General features: G+C 46.9%; 1 non-coding gene across 1 annotated transcript; it reads left to right on the top strand.

Moving 5' to 3' along the window:
• Positions 1 to 15,058: 15,058 nt before the first annotated feature.
• Positions 15,059 to 15,165, top strand: LOC125096553 (U6 spliceosomal RNA). Its single transcript, XR_007126236.1, has one exon. It is a non-coding gene; the product is annotated as a U6 spliceosomal RNA (small nuclear RNA).
• Positions 15,166 to 23,418: the final 8,253 nt, after the last annotated feature.

Raw genomic sequence — 23,418 nt, forward strand, 5'->3', positions numbered from 1 at the left:
CAATTGATGACAACCACTAAGGGTACCAGCAGCCTTCCTTCGGGAGGGCGGAGGTGTGAACATCACAGTCCATATATCTTGCATTGCTGCACAAAATCTCCTTCCTTTGTGCTTCACCATCTATTCTGTGCACAGACTCGGACACTGAATGGGCAGAATGGGTATGACTATAAACGATGAAAGCCCTATCTGGAGACTTTGGCCCCTGATTTCAGCCAATATACAGAAAAAAAAAATAATAAGATGCACTGAATATCCCCCTTTGGATGATGTGGCAGAAGTCAGAAGGCATGTCGCTTAGAGATGAGAGGTAGAGCCCCCTTGCAGAGCCAAGGGAAGCACTCAGCCCCATCGGCTCAGGAATCAGAAGATGGTGTCTTGACAATCAGCGCAAGTAAAAGATTGCAAGATGCAAGATTGTAGGGGCGATCAGCATCTTTCCTGATTACAGCCCAGAGAAGCCTGAGTTCAGGTGCTCAGGGAAACAGATTCCAGGCTGTGGGCAGGAGTCCTCGGAGGGGGTCAGCATTGTATGAAACAGACGAGCCTGCTCCTGCACCATCGTATTTCCGGCAGCTTCTCGATCACGGCAACCATCTGCATAACGCAGGCCCTCTTAATCCATATTTCAGTAATTGTAACCATAGATCACAGAAATTCATTCGCATGGCACACGAGATAAGAGATGAAGAAACTGCTTTATGCATGCAAATCAAACCCGCTTGTATTCCTGAATATAATGATGAAAAAGAAAAAAAAAAGTGAGCTTCCAGATGTGCCAGAGAGAGATTTTTAAGACGTACAGTCACCCCGTAACACATTCTGATGAATTTTTCAGAGATGAAATATGCCTTTGATTAGGGAAGGTTTTTTTCCCTTTTTGATAGGTCCTGTGTGCATTGGGGTACTCATTTAGTCGTGATGTCCTATGCAAAGTGCAAGGATAAAACCACTTTGATTTATGATCATGGTTATTAATTTCTGATGCAGCTTTTTGGTTTGGATTATTTGGAGGTGGAGGGATTTGGCAACCTTCATGAGAAGCCAGGGAGATTTACTGGCATAAACATCACAGCAGAGGTCTAGCCATAAATAACAGAACTTCTAAAAGAAGCATTAAATCCCACATTATTAGTAGGTACAGGAAGAAACTTTAAAATGTGAAAAATCAGTTGATACAGACTCGATTTTCTGCACAGGTTAATTCTGAAGGGAACCTTTGTGCAGGGACTAGACATATTTGTTTGTTTGTTTGTTTCTCGTGAGAACTCTGATTCCAAACCCTTCAGTAGAATGGGGTGTCTCCCGGATCCTGCTGCAATCAGCAACTGAGACCATACCTGTGGCTCATTTTGCTAATGGCCAAGGGTCACAGAATCTGACTTTGAGAGCTTATGTTCCATTCCCTCATGCAAAAACACACAGTAATGAAGCTATCCCCAAATCCCAGCTTTGGGAATACATGCCAAATTCGTATAACTTTGAGTTGGGACATCTCAGGGGATGTCTTGTTCTCAGCTTGGGCAAACAGCTTGGGGGCTAAGGGTGAGGACATCACGCTGGCCCGTCAGAGCTGGAACATGGGGAATGAAGGGAGCTGGGAACCTGGTGTAGCACTGGGGAGGGCCAGCCTCCCCTCACCAGGCCTGCTCTTCTCAGGGTGGTCTGGCTGCTGTCTGTGACCATGGGATGTGCTGGCCTGGGGTCTCAGGGCAGAGCCATGATTCCAAGGAAGTTCTGTGATCGCTCAGAGAGCAGGTCTGGTCTTCAGGGGTGGGTTTGGCTGGATATACCTGGGGATCCAGACATGATTCAAAAGCTTGAGTGGGGCCCGGGTGGACTTCAAGAAACAAGACGTCAAGCAGGGGGCAGGAAGCCTAGCGAGGCAGGTGGTGGCATCATGGGTGGGGCGGGGAGGTAAGGGAAGAAGTCCTCTTCCTGTCTCAGGATTTGAGACTTTCCTCCAAACACCAAGAGTTGAAGGAGAGTGAGAGTGTACAGAAGCCAGCATCTGCTCTCCCTTGGGCATTTCTGGAAAAGCAGTAACACTTTCAGAGAAATGGCCCGCATGGCAGTGGAGTTGTGCTGGTTCCCAGGACCCTCTTGGCCAGCCTCTGCTTGGCCTCCTGAGTGTACCATGGTCTCCCCTGCCTTGCTCTTGGGCACTGACAGGCTGCAAGCTTTTGACCCTCTCTGCTCAGCCAGGCGGAAAAACATGCCTGCTTGGGATCACTTATCGGATAGTTTCCAGAAAACCAGCACGTGGGATTGTCTTTTATCAGCTATGAACCAGAATGGGGCCAAGGATGGGTGGGGTGGCAGGGGGAGAGGGCGTGAGGTGTAGAAGCCGGAGGAGCTCCTGAAAACCCACCCAGGGTGCATCTCAGGAGGGAGGTCTGAGAACACAGAGCTGCTTTGAATAGCTGAGAAAATGTGCAGAAGGACCTCTAGCAGAAAGCCAAACTGGGAGGACACCCTGTCTTACTGTTCTTCTAAGGTTGTGGCAGGGAGGGAGGGCCCCTCGTCTGCCAGTTTCTGTCAGCCTGGTTTTAAATTGCTACCCCGAGACTGTGGCCACCCTGACCTTTGGCGGGTCACCTGAGCCGGAAAGCTCGGGGCTGCCCCTCTCCCTGTAAAGCCAGCCAGCTTAGGCCTCTACAAGTGTTTCTGTCAAACAGAGAAACAGACAGACCTATTTCCTCTGAAACACTGGTTAGGATTTGATCTTCGAGTGGGAGAGAAAAACTCGATTGCGGGGAAATGCACTTTTTATTTTTTTATCTTTTCGGTGTTCCAAGACTCATTGGACCACACCAGTGCTCCATGCAATATGTGCCCTCCTTAATACCCACCACCAAGCTTGCCCAACCCCATCCCCCTCCCGTCCAAAACCATCTCAAGTGATGAATCATAAAATTACCCTTTATTCCCTCCCAAGTCCCACCTGAGTCAGTTAAGTTTAATGAAACAACTGGTTCACGTTACAACTAAAATTCAGGCAAACCAGATTTTTTTTTTTCAAAGTTGGAGAAGAGTCAGAGCGGTCATCATTCAGTCCACATCGTTAGGCTGGGGCCCAACTGCTCACCCCCGAGGCTGGTGCGTTTGAGTGGTCCCACACTGATGCAGGGGATAACATGTGAATTTGGAGGATTCTTCTGGGAGTGTGTTTTTTTTGTTTTTTGTTTGTTTGTTTGTTTTGTTTGTTTTTTGTTTTTGTTTTTGTTTTTCTTTTTAAGTGTGAGGCACATTCAATTTGGAATTCTCTGTCGTAGTTAAGATCTGGGGAAGGGTGAATTTTAGAAATAGAAGCCAATGCAAATGTTTCATTGGAAATACGGGGAAACGGCTTGAGGAAAAGTCTGTCAAGAAACAGAATTATGAGATCCTTGAGAAGAGGCCACTCCTTCGAAAGCTGTCTAATGCCTCGTCGTAAAGCCTTGGGGAGAATCTTCTGGATTGCGCCTTAACCACAAGCACACGCAAGCCGGACAAGCCGTGTGTGCAGGAAGATCAGGGGAAGTCATTGTATCTTCTGGCCCAGCTCTGGCCTCACGTCCTTCTGGGCATGATGCCACCTTCCCAGCCACCTGCCAGTGGGCTGATGCCAGACTCTAGGGAGATTTCCATTTTCTTTTCCAGCACCTGGGCTTTTCGTCTCCATGTTCACAGGTAACAAAGGCACAAAAAGCAGCTTTCAGGTTCTCTGCCTTTTCCCTTTTCCTTGGATTCTATCCTGCCAGGATCTTGAGGTGCTGACAGCATCTTTCTGACAGAGCCATCCATCCCATCTGTACTTGGATGGACTCCCCTCATCTCTCTGGAGCCTGGGGATGCTTTACTATTCACCTGCTTTGTCTCCATGAGTGAAGAGCCCTCCTGGTCCTCACTGTGGAATTGTCTCCCACAAGGCTGGGGTCCCCAGGAAGTGTGCTTTAACAGGGAGGGTGATTGCCATCCCAGAACCCCTCCCCCAACTCCAGGACTTGAGGCTCCATTGCAAACAAAAAGTGGCCTTGTTAGCACTTGTCAGAGGCACGTGCAAGGGGCATCCAAGGCAGACTCAAATTGGCACCCAGGTGGTTTTTTTCCTAAGGAGAGTTTGAATACACGGAGTCTGGGAAATTGTGCCAAAACCACAAAATGAATCAGCTCTCTCTGATGAAATCATCTGATTTTTCTTTCTCAGGCGCATGCCAGGAGGTGAGGGAAACATGTAATGAAATCGGTGGCTTTGGAGACATCTGATTGGACAATGGCACGGCATCAAACGTGTCAAGGGCATTTGGTGATGCCCTCCCCAAGAACAGCTAGCTGGCTCTTTCTTTTTTCTATGGTATGAACACGACCTTCAAGTTATGACAGATCCTGTTGCGTGTCTGGAATGTAAGGGAGTATAATTAGAATGAGCTGTCCATGCAGAGACGCATGGAGAGGAGGTAGAGCCAGAAATGAGTCAGAGGGGTGGGGAAGTAGGTGTGGCACATGTGGGGCTTGAGGACGGAGGGGCATGGGGCCTGCGGAGCACTGTGGCAAAGGCCTGTCCTTTGGGTGTCGTGAGTGTCAAGGTGTGTGGACAAATCCTGAGATGGAACCCTGTGGAAGCGCCGTTATTCACAATGGCTCACATCTGTCATCTGGGCTGGGGCAGGTCCTGGGGCCAGAGGTGGTCACAGTTCAGGGACCAGCACAGCAAGAAGCAGGGTCTAGCGTCTACCCCCTGGAAGCCATGATGAGTCTCTGCATCTGAGCCTGAGTGCTTGGTCAGGTCACAGGGCAGGAGGCCAGGAGCAGGGGCTACGAAACCAGTTCAGAGAGATGTGGGCAAAGAAAGCAGCAGCCATGGCCTCGAGGAGTGGAGACTTCCTTCCAGTGAGAGCATTTACTCTACTTTGCTTTTGTATTTCCTACTCCCCTGTTCTGTATTTTTTAGAAAAGGACACACCGAGAGATAGCCAAGTGCTTTGATACAAAAACATAACTCTGTCCCATTCCTCCTTTCTAGTCTCCTGATTCTCTTCTTTCATTACTATTTTTTAGAGATTTTATTTATTTATTTGACAGACAGAGATCACAAGTAGGCAGAGAGGCAGGCAGAGAGAGAGAGGAGAAAGCAGGCCCCCTGCGGAGCAGAGAGCCCGATGCAGGACTCGATCCCAAGACCCTGGGATCATGACCTGAGCCGAAGGCAGAGGCTTTAACCCACTGAGCCACCCAGGTGCCCCTTATTACTAATTTTTAAAGTTCTTACAGTACGACATCTTCTTTGTGGGCTGATGGCGGTGCTGAGCAATCCTCAGATCCTGTCCGTGTGCACAGACATCTGCCCCATCGTCTGCTCTAAATGCTCCAGTTCCCACGGGATAGGACAAAACAGAGATGTGGATTCTTACACACAGAGAGATTGTGACTGCAAAAATTACATGCCTAACACAAGCTGGTGGGAACTGTAGAAGAATGCCAACAGTTAGCTTTGGGTGCCAGACCTTTTAGGTGATTTCCTTTCCTTTTTTTAACTTTTTATTTGTTTATTGAAAATTTCCACAAATGCCTTTGCTCTGCTTTTATAATGAAAAGTCAATCAAAATTAAAACCAAGGCAAACCAAGCCAGCGATCATGAGCAGCGTGAGGAGGTCAGGCTGTGGCCCTCCCTGGGCAGGTGGGTACGTCGAAAGGAATTCTGGTCACGGGATGCTGGCGAGCGCTGTGTTGTCAGTGTTCAGTCTCCTTAGAAGAACAGGGATGCGGGCCCTATGAGGGCGTGTGCTTGCTTGAAAGTCTCCACCTTTGGGTCTTGCCTCTGACCACTTCCCTCTCACACAGAGGCCAGCAAGAAGTGGTCAGACCAAAAGGACCTTCCTTCTGTGCACAGCTGTTTTGTCCCATTCTTGCCTTATGAAATTGTAGAAACTCATGAAGTCATGGAGTATGAGAGCATCCATTTCAACCACTTCATGTTACAAATGAGGCTGCACAGGGATATTAAGCAGCGTCCTTCAGATTACAAGAGGGTTTGGACTGGGAAAATGCATTTACTTGTGTTTATAGTTGGCTTCTCCACATCCATCACTTCTGTGCTCATTCATTTTGCCATTTTTGTGGGAGAGACGGTGGAATATTTCATCAGAAAATAGGACGTAGCCACTCATGTACAGTCATTAGGATTAAACCGCAAATGCCATTCCCCAAATTAATTTGGTTTAGACCTCAATAGGGAAAGTGCCTTCCTGGGCTTCATTTTTCACTGCAGAAGAGATCTCACTCATTCCCTCTGCAGCCTGGGTGGCCTGGAGAGGGGGGCCGGGGGTCAGGGAGAGGCTGCTGCAAGGCGCCAGGGTCCGGGGTGCCCCAGTGTGGGCCTGGGAATCCATGAGGACCCCTTATTAGGATCTGGGACATTGGAGCTGAGTATGAAGAGGAAGAGAGGGAGAGGGGCTCTGGCAGGGGTGCATGGGGTGAAGGGGAAGGGTCAGCAGAGAGAGGGGTGTAGGAACCAGCATTGGGGAAGCACTTACAGGGATCCCCAGGCTTCAGCTGTGCCCAGGATTGTGTGATGTCTTCATGGTGTGCTTACAGTGGGGGTTCATCAACTCATCTAAGTGGAGTTTGAACAAATGTTAATATTTTTCCCCATTTGCCTCCATAACCCTGCATCTTTGTCTCTTCTCCCCTCTAGTCTCATCCTTCACCTGCTCTCCAGCCTTTCCCTTTCTCTCATTTCTTGGGCTCTCCAGGGACTCTGTCTTCCACCAGGTCAAGCCCATCCCCTGGGATGTCCCTGGGAGGCCTCTTCTCTATCTAGCCTCTGATCCAACCCTGGCATGTCACCTTCAAGGCAGTGTGTCCCAAACCTGCTGATGATGTGAGCAACAGTGCATGTACCATTGTCTGAGCTGGGTCGTTGGAATGGGGTGGAGGCTGAGGAGGACTGGAGGAGGGGAGCAGGTCAGAGTCCCACCGCAAACAGAGGCACTCTCGCCGTAAGGTAAGTACCAGTGGGAGTTGTTTGCAAGAAGGAGCCCAGAGTAACCAGAGCTAGAAGCTGCTGACTTGGTCCCTTCACTGGCCTGAGGGGAGGAGAGACAGAGAGTAACCAGGGGCTGGAGGGAGTGCAGGTGTGGAGCCTGTTAGATGCTGGTTAGATGCCCACTCCAAGTGAATGGAAGGGCGAGCACCACAGTCCACAAGTCTCGTCCAGACTTCTGAGTGGAAGGTACTTTGAGCAGTTAGGGTGAAGACTCAGCTGTCTGGAGAGGGACAGGGACCCTCAGTTGAGGGACAGGGATGGTTTGTGGGTGGCAACCTCACTGTGGAGAAGAAGGGAGACGGGGATGATGCCTGATCCCTCCCTGTCTCTTTTCTCTGTCCGATCTCCAGCTGCTTCTCATTGGCCAAACCCAACCAGAGCTCATGTGTGGGAGTCCAGCAGGTACACATCCTGGGGCCCAGAGCAGGTGACAAAGCATGGAGGCAGGAACTGCAAGGGAAGAGAACACCTCGGACCCAGTCACAAAGCTCCAGATGGTCGCCTCAGAGCAATGGGTGTTCTCTTCTGTGAAAACCAGAGCTCTGCCCTGGCCAGCCCCAGCTCCGCTCCTGCTCCAGGGGCCAGCCTGTTTGTGCCACCCTCATGTTCTTGGTGCCATCCCTGGGCAGCTTGGGTTCAAGTTTGCCAGTGCAAAGCACTCCTAGACACCCTGCCCTGATGCACGCCCAGATCTGGGGGCTGAAGCATCCGATTTAGAAGTTGAAGGGTTTCTTCCTGCTACAGGATGCTCCTAGAGCTCTTTGTCCAAGGGCGTTGGGCTCACAGGAGAGAGTTTGCTCCCACAGGCTTGCTGTGGCCTTGCTGTGCGTGGGCGGCCTCTGCATTCACTGGTAGCATTGCTGACCTTGAGAATAGGCCAGAGAATTTCCTGACAGACACACCTAGGGGCTGTCCCAGACCAGGGCTCCTTACTGGTCATTCACTGTGCACAAAGCACCAAGGGCCTGAGGGATGCCTGGGTAGCTCCTTGGGTTCAGCGTCTGCCTTTGGCTCCGGTCATGACCTCGGGGTCCTGGAATTAAGCCCCGTGTTGGGCTTCCTGCTCAGTGGGGAGTCTGCTTCTCTCTCTGCCCCTCACCCCACTGGTGCACGCACTCTCTCTCTCTCTCTCGCTCTCATGCTCTCTGTTTCAAATAAATAAATAAAATCTTAAAAAAAAAAAGCACCAAGGGCCCATGACTTTCTAAGCAGCCCTCCACACCTCCTTTCATCAAAACATTATGGTAATTTGGATAAAAGATATGTGGACTCTGAGATATGAAAGGAAAATTGAAAAATCAAGATTAATAAGTTAATAATTAAATAAACTAATAAAATTTGTACCCTTTCAATTTTATACAATCCGATTTTCTGTCCTCTAAATATATGCCTTTTGGTGGTCTCAAGTCCCATTTCCCCTCCTGAAATTGCCTTTCTTATAGGTTCAGCCAAATTTGACTCCCTTTGTTTTCTTTAGATTCCTTAGGATTCAGTAAGGCTGCGTCTAAGGGCTTGACAACAAGTCCTAAGCTGGCCAGTTGTCTGCGAGGTTGTGTTGGAGATGGAATTTGGGATGAAGAGTTTGTTGGGGGTAATGGCTGTGACAGCTAAGGGGAGAGTGTAGGATTGATCAGGCAGGGGTTGGGGGGTTATCAGGCTGTGGTGCAGACCCAACTGTCTCTGCTCCCCACTGAGGAGGGAGTGCTGGAGCAAACCTGCCCAAGAGAAGCCCTGCGTTGGGTGGGAAAACCAAGCCCTTGCATGGCCTTGCTGGGTCATTGGCTGTGGGCCACCTAAGAGGACCATGATCTTGCCTTAAGCCAGAGGTGGGCCTGAAGGAGCCAACAGCAGGAGGTGTCAGACCAACATGCCTCCCCACCCCCAACCCAAGCTGGCAGAGAGTGCCTTCCCGAAGTTTCATCCTAGTGGTACGTGTCCACGTCAACAAGCCCTTCCTCTGAATCTTGATAAAATCCTGCTTTGTTGGCCACCATATTCGTTGATAAAAAGCAGATATTCACAAATGGAGGAATCACATTCAGGAGGTTAAGACGCCCACATCTGGATCCAAACTCTGGCCAGGGGATTTCCTGACCCTACTTACCACTTTTATTCTTGCTGGAGCTTCCTTGTGAGGAACTCTTCCATGCTGACTTTTGTTGAAAGCTGTAGATCTCTTCCTACTGGACGACCTGATAAACCCCAGGGGTTCTTCAAGACAGGGTCTCATTTCCAGAAAACAGTGGCCTCTGCAGGTAGGAGACGGTAGTGCACCCTTGGGAAGGGGTGTGGCGTGGAGGTTGGAGCTGTTCATCCAAGAGGCTGATAACAAGAAACCAGGTCTGCCAGGTGCACATCACATATGTAGTTTAGATGGGCCCAGGCCCAGGAGACGATAACAGAATGATTAGTATCCAGAACTATGCTCCCTGGGATTGGTGTTTGTTCCATAATTTTCAACTCAGTGGATGGTCTTTAGTTCCCACAGTTGTGGAGAACTTTTCTGATTATGAATTATTATGAAGTGGTATTTTCAAAACTGCACTCTAAAAATAATGGATTTGGAATGGTTCAGAGCAAGCTTCTAAATATTTCAACACTGCCTTGCATCTTTGTTTCAACTTTTGCCTACTCAGGCTGAAATTGCTTAAGATTTATGAATCTGGTAAAAGAATGCGCTGGTGTTAAAGTCTCTACAGGAAAAAAAAAACTAAAATAGCATTAATTTGCACAATTTGGTAATTACGCCATGAAGCATTGCGGAAGATTACAATGATCTCATCAAGGCAATCAAAGGATTTCATGACTGGAAGGGCATCGATTTTCCACAGTGATTTCAGAAACACATGTCCTGACACGTCAAATCCCCTCTCTTTCCAGAATGGTCTCAACTGTTTAGGCTGGTGACCCACGGCCCATTGTGAAACTTACAACTTATGAGAAACTTAAAGCCTATGAATCAGGAAGGAAAACACAAGGTCTGCTTTCCCTGGTTTCTTAGCCACCACATGTGAGTTGTGAAGTTAAGAAAAAAAACCTTTGTTTTCCTTTCTGACAAATGACCCCATTTTATCACATTTTATCTCCTTTCAGTGCAGGGATCCTATGACTTGACCCTCCCAGTTGTCTTTGAATCTCAATGCCCCTCAGAGAGTGAGAGGCTAAACACGAGGAGACAGCTCATCACCTCAACTTGTGTTGTTGTTCAAACAGGCAGGGTGGGTGTCCGGAGGGCAAACACAGTGCTCATCCCCTGAGGTGTCACTGCAGGTCTTCAGGGGCTCAGACAGGGAAGCTGGAGTTAAGAGGAACTTTTTCAGAGCTGGTGTTGGCCAAGGGCAAACAAACATATTTCTCTTTCCAGCATAGAAGGCAGTATATCAAATGAAAGTTATTTGTGTCAGAATTGTTTCACTGAAGATTAACTGTGCAGTACTATGCTCCTTTAGTCAGTAAAAAAGTGAGTATTTATAGCGTGTTGTATGACACAACCCCGGGTTTACGTTCTTCATTTATTATCGAGTGTGTATGAGTGTGTGAGTGTATGCGCATGAGTGTATGTGGGGGTGAGCGTGAGAGCAAGTGTGTGTGAGTGAGTGTGAGTATGTGAGAGAGTGTGAGTGTGTGTGTGTCTTTTTTACCTCCGTCCATCACCATCACTGGCTCTAAATTTTTCCACACTATAAGAAGGAATTGGCAGGAACTGAAGTGTCTAGTTTCCTGTGGTTGCGGTAACAAATGACCACAAACAGGTCACAAAGAGGGTGATAGAAAACAAAATAAATTTATTATCCTACAGTTCTGGAAGCTGGAAGTCAGAAATCAAGGTGTTGAAAAGCTGTGTCCCTTCTGAAGGCTCAGGGAAGCCTCCCTTGCTGTCTCTCCTGGCGTTGGGCCGTTCCTGGCGATCCCTGGTGATCCCTGGCGATCCCTGGTGATCCTCGGCCCACAGATGGGTCACCACTGCCATGCCTGCCTCCATCGTCCCTTGGCCACCTTCTCTGTGAGCATGGCTCCTCTGTGGCTCTGTCCCAAATTTTCTCTTCTCATCAAGCCACCAGTCACTAGGGCCCATCCTGATCCAAGATAACTTTATCTTTCTTTTTTTTTTTTTTTTAGATTTTTTATTTTTTTGACAGAGATAGTGAGAGAGAGAGAACAAGAGAGAGCACAAGCAGGAGGAGCAGCAGACAGAGAGAGAAGAAGAAGAAGGCTCCCCGCTGAGCAGGGAGACAAATGCGGGGCTCGATCTCAGGACCCTGGGATCATGACCTGAGCTGATGGCAGACTTCTTAACCCACTGAGCCACCCAGGAGCCCCTAAGATAACTTCACCTCAACTTGATTGTATCTGCAGAGACTCTCTTTTCAAATAAGATCACATTCACAGGTACCTGGGGATTAGGACCAGAACAGAAGTTTTTGGGGGATCCAGTTCAACCCGCAGGAAAAAGACAAGCATTCAATTAAAAGGTGGGCAGTTTGAGAGCCCCTGTAACAGATTTGGTTTCAGCTTATGGCCCTCTCTCATTCACTGATGGGGCTTCTTGGCTCTCCCGTGGGGTCATGAGCCATGCCCAGACTCGGTGGGGGACAGGCATCCTGACCAACCAGCAAGGTATCCCGATGTTCTGTGGACATGGGAGGGGGCACCGCAGCGTGTACCCAGCTGACCCGCTAACCTCGTGCATTGTTTCTTGGCTGAAATATTCACCCCTGAATGTTACATACCTGTATTCTTTAAGTGAACCAATACCTCAATCCCCATATTCAAAACCAAGCTCTTCACTTAAATCTGATTACACCTCAGCTCCAAACAAAGATCTGTGATGCAAATGAGAACACTCACTTAGCCAGTGTCCGTGGGATGTGCAGGCCGCATTCTGGTCACCCCCACGCAGATACAGGCACGGAAAGTACATTTTCAAAACAAGATGTGGGCTTCCTGAAATTACATAATAAATCCATGACTGGGATGCTAAGAACTTTGAAAGTTCCCTGGAAAGGAGAACAGAGCTGTGTTTCTTTTACTTTTATATTATTACCTTATGTTCCATGATTATTGAGAAACCTTAACAGAAGAGAACATATTATGTCATTTATCCCCGAATTTTGTGGGGCTTATTCATAGATTTCACCTCCTATCATGCAAATGGAAGATGAACGCATACAGCATCAAGGTCACTGTATTTGTCTGCTCAGCCTGTTGTCACAAAGTGCCACTGACTCGAGGGGTGACACAATGGAAGTGTGTTTGTGGCACTTCCGGGGGCTGGAAGGGGCAAAGTCAAGCTGGCAGGATGGGTTTCTTCCACGCCTTCTCCCGTTGGCTGTCGTCTTGCTGCACACTCATGGCCCTGTGCTCTATGTGTGTGTGTCTCCCCAGTGTCTCCTCCTCCTCAGAAAGGACACCAGTCCCCTGGCATCAGGGCCCCAGACTTCTGTCTTCATTTAACCTCAATTATTACTTTAAAGACCCTATGTCCAAACAGCGGCACTCTCTGAGGTAGCGAGTGCTACGGCTTCAACATGGGGATTTGAGGGGGACACAATTCAGCCCATAACACTTTCAAAGGACCTTACAGACATTCTTTTCTAGAAGAACGTGCATTCTATGATTAGTCAAGCTAAGCAAGTCTGTGGTAGCAGATTAAGATTTTCTGTCTCAGGGCTTAAAATAGCGAGGTTTCTTGCTTATGGTGTCACTGGTTAAGGGAGGGTCTGACGGGGTCTGTGGCTTCTGGAACGTGAGTCCGTGTGTGGCCATGGCAAGGACAGCTTGTAGACAAGTCACTCTCACATGACCTTGGCAGTGATGCATGGACCTTCTGGCCACCTGGTCCCAGGGGCTGGGCAATGTGGGGAGATACCATCACTAAGGACAGACCCCTGAGCTACTGCTTGACAGAACAGGCGAGTCGAAACCATTGCTCTAGGTCATGACAAACCCATGTCATATTTTGTTCTCTATATTCTGCCTGTGGTGGGGGGGATCAAAAATGAATGGAACATAAAAAAAATATTTTTGTGTTAAAAACTCCCAAAGTGTTGTCCTAGTGTGTTTTGTTCTGTAATGCGTTTTCCCAACAACATTGGATGAAAGGCTCCCTTGTGAGGCCCCCAGGATATAATGACAAGACACAATTCCAGACTTCAAGGAACTTTCAGCCTAGAGTTGAAAAAGCTAATAGTGTGAGAAGAACTATTGAGATGAACGTAAAAGCTATGCTAAGTAGAGGGAATCTGCTGAGGGCTTTCTGGGAAGACGTCTGGACAGATGCCGAACACTTGTGAACAGACAAGGGAATGTGCTCTCAGCAGAATCAACAGGTGTGTGTGTGTGTGAGAGGTGTATATGGGTCTACTGACTGTCACCTGATTCCAATGGGGGATGGGGGCTTCCCACGCCTCCAAGAAGTTCTCTGACACCAGCTGGGCATCTTATAATTCAACTCAATCTGACACTGTCTACTCAGAGACGGCATCAGATCCCAGAGCACAGGGCTCAGTCCCACAGACTGACATCTGTGCCAGGTACCAATTTCAAGTCCTGGTCACCTGGACTGTCACTGGTCATCTGTGCTGCTGACCTACCAGCTCTAGATCAGCAGTTCCTACAACCCTTTTCTTGGGTTCGATGAATTTGCTAAAGCAGCTCACAAGGGTCAAGAAGCCCATTTATTCACTAGATTGTCAGTTTATTATAAAGAATATTAAAGGATACAGATCAACAGCCAGATGGAGAGATACACAAGGCGAGGCACTGAACAAGGAGCTTATGTCCCCCTGGATTTGGGGGCCCAGCTTGTGGTCTGTGGCACCATACTGTTTCACCAACCTGGAAACTCTCCCCATCTTGACCCGCTGGGATTTCATGAAAGCCTTATCACACAGGCCTTATTGAGTAAACCATTGGCCATTGGTCATTAATTGAACCTCCAGGTCCTCACCCCTCCTGGGAAATCAGGGGGTGGGACAGAAAGTTCCAGCTCTCTATCCCTGGTTAGTTCCCTTGACAACCATTCTCCACCATAGTCAGGGGATTTCCAAAAGTCACCTCATTAAAATAAATTCATTCCTTGTGGGAAGGGGCTTGTTATGAATAATGAGACACCCATTCACCTTACAGCTCTGAATGAATTTCAGGAACTGGAGACATGAGACCAAATGTTATAACAAAATATGTTCCCATTGCACTCACTGCTCAGGAAATTCCAAGGGTTTGGGGAGCTGTGAACCAGGAACCTGCAGGAAGACCAAGATATGTATTTATTATAGATCACAAGGCAGTGAATGTGGGAGAGAGGGTGAGTGTGTCTGTGGGTACTGGTGTGGGCTCCCCTGTATGGAGCCCCAAGGAGCTGGACCCCTCCCTCTGTCCCTGCACGTCCATCACACCTGCATGGCCATCCTGGGCTCCTGGGCCATTTACAAAGGTTCAGGCGAGGTAGGCAGAAACCAGAGGGTAGGGACAGGGGGATCAGGATTCCAGCCGTGACTTCCTTAGAATTCTGGTTGTTTGATTAGTCCGCCTCTGTCTCTACCCTCCAGCTCCCTCTCTCTTCCTCCAACTGGCTTGAAAACACCGTACTGAGGTTAATTGAAACAGAATTGTGGAATTGTTTTTTGGGTCCCTTCCAGAGTTGAGCCAGATGGAGTAGTTGTTTGGACTCATCTTCCTAAATTAGAAAAGCATCGCAGAAAATAGAATCGTTATATGACTCTGTCCTACCTTTTAACAGCTACACAGAGAATAAACCCACTCTTGTTCATTTGTTCCTTCTAGCTCTAAACACTGAATTCCAGGTTTCAGAATAGCTAATGTAATCATTTAAGTAATGAGGTAAAAACACGTAAACACATAAAACCCCAACTGGCCCCAGAATTCTTCTTAAGGAACTGCTTTCCTTGAAGAGTTATATGAGGATTAAATCAATAGAGAACGTGGAACAATGCCTGTATGGTCAGTCTGTATTCAGGGTGGGCTGTTATTTGGGAAGGTTGCCCCACGTGGCCAGAAGAGGAGGGTGGGGGCTCGCTTCGGCAGCACATATACTAAAATTGGAACAATACAGAGAAGATCAGCATGGCCCCTGCACAAAGATGACACACAAATTCGTGAAGTGCTCCCTATTTTTTTGTCATGATATATTCAGAGCCCTAAATGAGAAAAACATGCAGCCAAGAATACAATATCCAGGTATGCTGTCACTGAAAATAGAAGGAGAGATAAAAAGCTTCTAGGAAAAACAAAAATTAAAAGAATTTGCAAACACCAAACCAGCTCTACAGGAAATATTGAAAGGGGTCCTTTAAGCAAAGACATAGGGGTCTTTTGCTTAAAGGGGTCCTTTAAGCAAAAACATAGATCAGAAAGTAATAGAGACAATATACAGTAACAGTCACCTTACAGGCAATACAATGACACTAAATTCATATCTTTCAATAGTTACCCTGAATATAAATGGGCTAAATGCCCCCAATCAAAAGACACAGGGTATCAGAATGGATAAAATACTAAGACCCATTGACATGCTATCAGCAAGAAACTCATTTTAGACCCAAAGACACCTCCAGATTTAAAGTGAGGGGGTGGAAAACAATTTACCATGCTAATGGACATAAAAAGAAAGCTGGGGTGGCAATCCTTACATCAGATAAATTAGATTTTAAGCCAAAGACAATGGTAAGAGATGAGGAAGGACACTATATCATACTGAAAGGGTTTGTCCAACAAGAAGATCTAACAATTTTAAATATCTATGCCCCTAACATGGGAGCAGCCAACTATATAAACCAATTAATAACAAAATCAAGGAAATGCATTGACAATAATACAATAATAGTAGAGGACTTTAATGCCCCCCTCACTGAAATGGACAGATCATCTAAGCAAAAGATCAACAAGGAAATAAAGGCCTTAAATGACACACGGACCAGATGGACATCACAGATATATTCAGAGCAATCCATCCCAAAGAAACAGAATACACATTCTTCTCTAGTGCACATGGAACATTCTCCAGAATAGATCACATCCTGGGTCATAAATTAGGTCTCAACCAGTACCAAAAGATTGAGATCGTTCCCTGCATATTGTCAGACCACAGTGCTCTGAAACTAGAACTCAATCACAGAGGAAAGTTGGAAAGAACTCAAATACATGGAGGCTAAAGAGCATCCTACTAAAGAATGAATGGGTCAACCAGGAAATTAAAGAAGAATTGAAAAAATTCATGGAAACAAATGAAAATGAAAACACAACTGTTCAAAATCTTTGGGACACAGCAAAGTCGGCCCTGAGAAGAAAGTATATAGCGATACAAGCCTTTCTCAAGAAACAAGAAAGGTCTCAAGTACACAACCTAACCCTACACCTAAAGGAGCTGGAGACAGAAAAGGAGGGCGGATGTGAGCAAGAGGGAGGGAACGAGTGAGCATGGAAAGGCATGCCTGGAGGGGAGGCCATCATGGGCTTGGGGTCAACATTCTAGAAGACCAGTGTAAGTGGTTCATTTGGACTTTGGTGTGTTGAAGTCGTTAAATTCTGTCCTCGTTTTTTTCATTTTCTACCCAACAGATGTGACCATCTATGCCTCCAGATACTTTCGGTGAACAGTTTTCTTGATTTGTGTCACCTAGTCATTGAGGTAGGAATGGGTGTCTGTTTTTTATAAAGGAAGAGCTGATTTCAGCTGTATGGTTTTGAGGAGGACTTTATTGTTGTCCATTATTCCTGGATCCCAAGGCATCACGTTTTGGTTACATTTGTATCCCCATGTGAGTATGTTGTTGACTTGGTAAGTTCTCAAAATAGAGACAATGCACAATATATCTGAGACTTCCCCAGAAGCTCAGGCTGCGGGGACAGCTCTCAGGAACAAGCAGGAGAAGGGGACTCGGATTGTATGCTGCTGTCAGGTGGGGCCCCCCAGGCTCTGATATCCCCGGTTTTACTTCCCCCATCAAAGGCTGGGGCTTCATGTTAAGGTAAAACCCAGAAGAAAATAATAACTTTGAAATTAACCCAAGACTCCCTAGTCCATCGCAGACTATTGGAACATTTCTTATCAACCATATACAAATTATGTGTTATATTTTAAATATATGCTGATGGAAGAACAAAGGGAAAAGTGGTTTTCTTATGCTCAATTATTTTACATATGATCAGGTTGCACTCATTCTCTCTCTTTTTATTTTTGAAAACAATTCAACTTACTATAAAAATAATGTAAGTTCATTGAAAGGGGGAGAAGATCAAAACACGGAGGTAAGTGAAGAGAAGAGGGTAAAAATGTCTCTTTAAAGACCTGTCCTTCATGGTATCGATTGCTTTCATGTTTGCAAAGGCACTTCCAGATAACTTCTAGTCTTGCTTGTATTTCTTTACAATGGTTAGGTTTCAATAAACAGGCTCTTTGGTAATGGGCTCTATTCACTGAGCAGTAACAGTTGGCAGAAGATCATCCGTGGTGGTTCCAGAAGATTCCATCATGAGGACGGACCACAATCAGCCAGCGAGTGCAGAGCTGCTGACGTTTGGTTGTGGCTACAGTTGTTCCATGTTATCGCCATCTTGATTAAAATGACCTTGACATGGGGCACCTGGGTGGCTCAGTGGGTTAAGCCGCTGCCTTCGGCTCAGGTCATGATCTCAGAGTCCTGGGATCGAGCCCCGCATCGGGCTCTCTGCTCAGCAGGGAGCCTGCTTCCTCCTCTCTCTCTGCCTGCCTCTCTGCCTACTTGTGATCTCTCTATCTGTCAAATAAATAAATAAAATCTTTAAAAAAATGACCTTGACAAGCAATAAATTGATCTTAATAACTAATAACCAACAAACACCATCCTTAATCATGTTCTTTAACAAGGAATGCCAAGGAACGAAAGTCTAGGGCAAAAGACCTGCACATTTTAAATCTCTGGGTATTTATTGCTAAATCCTCTGCCCTAAAAGTTGCACCAACTTATATTTTTGTATTGGAGTATGGAAGGGGCGGGAAAACTTTCCATGTTTAAAGTCACACAGTTCCTTGCTTCCTGGGAAGTTCACATTTTTTTCATGTCTTCATTATCCTTTTGTGTTTATTTCATAAGAACTTCCTCCTCAAAAGATAAACAGCTTTTCAATTAGTATGTTCTTATTTTTAACTTTTTAAAAATTCTGCATTTATTGTTCATACTCTATCTTAAAAGAGGTTCTGACATGGTTTTTTTTTTTAAGACTGAAAAAATAAAAATAAATTAAAAAAAAAAAAAAAAAACCTGGGTGCCTGGGTGGCTCAGTCAGTTAAGCCTCTGACTCTTGGTTTCAGCTCAAGTCATATCTCAGGGTTGGGAAATCAGCCCTGTGTCAGGCTCCATGCTCAGCAACGAGTCTGCTTAAGACTCTATCTCTCTTTCTCCCTCTACCCCTCTCCCACTTGTGCATGCACACACACACACACACACACACACACTCTCAAATAAATAAATATATAAAAAACTTCAGAAAAAAATAAAAATAAGACCAAGCATAACACAAAGGGAGAGAAAAACAAAAAAGCAAACATACATAGTATACCCAGTATATTAACTAAAATGGAATGTTTAAACCTGACCTTCCTGAGGGACAAAGCAGATAGGGACAAGCAACATTTTACCTGGAAAAGAGAACATTTTCTTCAAAACAGACCAAATGAATTATCCTATTAAAATTTAAAGGGATTTACCACAAGAACATATTTAAGAGATTCCGAAGATCATTATGGAAAATGTCTTCAGACAAGGGTATTAGAACCCCTGTAGTTGTAGTCAAGTAATTCCATAGTTGTACATGTGAAAAGAGTTACAAAAAGCATTGAGCTCATTGCTTCCTGGAATTTGGGCTCTGGAGACCTTTTAAATACAACAAACAAAATAAAGGGCATTGGCCCCAATAAAATCCCCAACTTCTAATCTTCTCATGTAAAGATGGTCAATAAGATAAAAAAATTAAGTAGTTACCACTTACCATAATAATAATTTCAATCCTGATAACATTTGATCACTCCTTCTCCATAAATTCGACTGGGAAGCTGATATTATCGTAACAGAGAGACAGTTCCCAAACAGCACATTACAGACACTGTCGTCCCCAGTGTCTTCATTCAGCCGTACGCTCCCAGCACGCTTTCCGCGGACTGACACCAATGCACGCGCTGGTGTCTGGGACACACTCTGACTCAGAAAGCCGAGGCGAAGAAAACACAAATGCATTCCCCGAGATTACCCCGCTAAGGAAGAGCAAAGCAGGGGTGAAATTTCCAGACCCCTAACTTCGAGGGCCACAAAGCAGGAAACTCCAGAGTGCAAGGGGAGAGGCAAAGGATCAAAAATATGAACTCTGGTGCATAATCGCTGAAGAGGTGTGGAGATCGGGTTCTGTAGTCTGGGGTGAGGACCGGGGAATGGCACCCAGGACGTGGGGAGCCTTGCAGGTGTGGGATGCAGTCCCAGGCATCAGTAACTGATGGGTCAGGTCTCGGGAGGTGCCAGGAGCCCATGTAGAAACTGGAGTTTGAGGGAACAGCTGAGGAGCAGGACCGCACAAGCCCAGGGAAACTCTGAGGTTCCTCTCTGTTCCTCTCTGCAGTGAGCCCTGAGCCCTGGGGCTCCCTGATGCCGAGGAGACGGGAGTGTGGTCCTCAACTGTGTGTGGGCTGCTCCAGGAGCCCTGAGAGAGATGACCCTGGGGTATCCCCACTCCACATTGCTTTGGCATGAGGCAATGGCACTCAGCCCCCCAGTGGTTATGCTCCCCACCCCCAGGAAGGGACTGCCTACCTTGGGCCAGTGCCTGCCAGCAGGGCTGGGATCCTCCTCCCTTCTGCTCCCAGGTGGGGGGCAGCTCTCTGGGTATGGTTCTTCCCTCTCCCCTGAAGCCTTGTCCCTTCTTTTTGTTTTGAAAATCCATCCCACACCTGCAGCACTAGGAATACCCATCCTACCCCCTTCACCTGGAGATCTGGGGACTGGAATTCACTGCAGCGGATCAGGGGAGACCCGAGCCCTGGGTTGGGAGGCATAGCAGCGGTCAACCTCTTGGAGAAAGGGGAAATGCCCCTCATGCTTTTGCCGTGAACTTGAGGTCCTGAAGTTAACTGCTTAGTGGGTCATTCTACCCTTTGTAACACTTTCCCTAGAAAGACTGTGTCCTCTTAGATATTCACTCAGGGTGGGGCGCCTGGGTGGCTCAGTGGGTTAAGCCTCTGCCTTCGGCTCAGGTCATGGTCTCAGGGTCCCGGGATCGAGCCCCGCATCGGGCTCTCTGCTCAGCAGGGTGCCTGCTTCCCTTCCTCTCTCTCTCTCTCTGCCTGCCTCTCTGCCTACTTGTGATCTCTGTCTGTCAAATAACTAAATAAAATCTTAAAAAAAAAAAAAAAAAGATATTCACTCAGGGTTTCAGGGAGGAGAAGAGAGTTAACCCCTGGGTGGAGGCATTTCTGGTGGAGGTCACACTTAGGAGCTGGCTGCAGGTGGACAGGCCAGGCTGGGGATCGGCGCCGGCTCTGTGCGTGCCGGGCTGGGGAATGTCGGGGAGGGTACTGGGATGATGACGCTAGTACCCCACAAAGCTGCTGCCTGGAAGGAGAAACAGGGAAAATACACTTCAGCCATTTAGAAAGAAAGTGTTTTAAAAAACAAAATAATGGGGGTCCTGGGTGGCTCAGTGGTTTAAGCCTCTGCCTTCGGCTCGGGTCATGATCTCAGGGTCCTGGGATCGAGCCCCACATCGGGCTCTCTGCTCAGCGGGGAACCTGCTCCCCCCTCTCTCTCTGCCTCCCTCTCTGCCTACTTGTGATCTCTGTCAAATAAATAAATAAAAAATTAAAAAAAAACAAAACAAAATAATGCACTTTTAGAATTCTCCCATCAGTTTGGTTTATTTTTTCGAAATGGCTGCAGCTCATTCTTCAGAGGGGAAGCAGATGAAGAGCAGGGCAATGTAGACCTCTGGCCCGGGTCTCCCCGGTCCTGTGCAAGGCAGGCTCAGCAGATAAAACTCCCGTAGGAACAGCTCGTGGGGGCAACTGAGGCAGAGAGCCTGGGGCCTGGGAAAGACCCATTATAGCATCTTAATACAGGAATGTTCTGATTCAAGTGCTGACACTAAATATAGCTCCAAATAAAAGTCCATGTCTAGCAACACACAATGTAAGGATGATTTTTTTTTTTCAAGCAGAAAAGGACCTTGGAGGGTGGTCACTTTCCTCATCTAATTTTTCTTTTACTTTTTTTTTTTTTAAGATTTTATTTATTTATTTGACAGACAGGGATCACAAGTAGGCAGAGAGGCAGGCAGAGAGAGAGAGAGGAAGGGAAGCAAGCTCCCCGCTGAGCAGAGAGCCTGATGCGGGGCTTGATCCCAGGACCCTGGGATCATGAACTGAGCCGAAGGCAGAGGCTTCAACCGACTGAGCCACCCAGGCGCCCCCTCATCTAATTTTTCAGAAGACACAGCTGGGCAGGGGAGTTCCTGAGAGAATGAGAGTAATAGGCAGAATTTCTGGCATGGAAAGGGCTTTACATGAGTGCCAGCCCCTCTTGCCCTATTTCAAATCCTCTTCCAGTTCAAGGTTGAGCCAGGGGAACCTGGCTACTTGTAAGCCTTCAGGAAGAGGTGAGAATGATCTGCACAGAGCTTATGTGTGTGTAAGTGCTGCTTTCTTCACCAGAAAGCTGGATTCACTCTCCTGGAGCCTCTGCCAGAATCAGCATCCAGTCGATGTGCTCCATGAGAGCTTTTCCTAAAAGTAGTATTGGCCTACGCTCATCTGAATTCTCTCTTTCCCGAAATGGTTATCACTAAAGTAATAAAGATTTCATTTAACCTACTCACCCCACTTCTCGGAGTTGATCACTAATTAGCAGTCAGTGATTTGGGTTGGGAGGTGTAGTGAGTGAAGTGGTTCACAGCCTCACTGTCTCTATGAGTCCAAGCTGGGACTCCCCTGGCTTTCTTCCCCAGGAAGAAATGGGGGAAAAAGTGTGTCTGCTGGGCAGCCAGCGCCCAGTCTCATGGTCTTATGGTCTCAGGGCCTGACAAGCACCCCTTCCACCAAGAAGGCACAGCCCCAACCAGGACACCTGGTTTGGCAAGTTCTATGTAAGCTGAATTCCTCTTTCATTAGCCCCTCTACTGGGGCTCTTGTGCAGTGAACAACCCATACAGCCACACCTGGAAATGCTGTTGAGCCACAGAGACACAAGTATCAGGGTAAATTCACGGGGTGGAATATTACACAGCTATGAAGAATCAGGTTGTAGGCAGATGTTTATTGAGAAAAGCAAGGCTTTCAAGGTAATGCTGCAAAATAAAGCCGCAGACCACAATGTAAAATGTAATTACAGACACTGACACATTGAAGAAAGACAGAAAAGGCATAAACCAAAATTTTAACCATCCTTATCCTTAGGAGACAAATTTTTCCTTAGCAATCTCATATTTTAAAGTTTCTATGTGTATAACTTTTGTAATTAAAACAAACTCAGGCCCGTTCTCATTGTTCATGGTAGCTATGTTTGACAGAGGGCCACAGACTCTCAACTCAGTGTGTGTCACACGGATCTGCAAGTCTAGATTTCTATATCTTCCTCAGGCCCTGGCTGTGGATGTGACCTCAGCACGTTTGGGGGGCAGCCTTAGTGGCCTGCACATCTTCTCTTCTCCATGCACTGGGCTGTTTACTCTGAGCCCTGAACTCACGGCCACCAGCTCCATGACACACGCCGCTCACCGAATACATGCATTTTGTCCTGAACACATCCCAGCTTCCTGGCTCCTAGGAACATGGGGAGAACTTCAGGGCTATACTTGGGGGCCATTTTCAACAGTGAAATCGCCAACAAGAGCACGAGAAAGCAAAAGACATGACACTAAATAGACCACAAGAGGGATACACGCCCACAGCACCGAGAGCTGGGACCTGGGGGGTGGAGGACCCCTGTTCCTCCTCAGCTGGGGACAAGGCTCTGTGTGGTTCTAAGTTGTTGCTGCTCTGGGCATGTCCAGAAAGACCGCAAAACACCACAAGTATTTGATTTTGGAGTTACAGAGAAATTTTAGCAAGAAAGTGAACTTGCAAAGATAAAAAATTAAATAAATTTTTTTTAAAAAGAAGTGAATTTGCAAAGATGAAATCAGCAAATAAAAAGGTCCAGCAGTAATTAAAAACTAACAGCTCGGGTTTTCAGTGCATCAGTATCAAGTGAAGTCATTTCGATGACATTTTGGGTCTTCTAGATAAATCACACGGATGCAAATTCACTAAATTACCGCTTTCTGAATGCAGGGCTAGCATGCCATCAACGAGGGAATCATAATCCATAAAATTTAATGACATTTAATATGTTTTATGTTAGAGAGCAGTAAT

Source organism: Lutra lutra, chromosome 3 (assembly GCF_902655055.1).
Source record: "Lutra lutra chromosome 3, mLutLut1.2, whole genome shotgun sequence".
Taxonomy (NCBI): domain Eukaryota; kingdom Metazoa; phylum Chordata; class Mammalia; order Carnivora; family Mustelidae; genus Lutra; species Lutra lutra.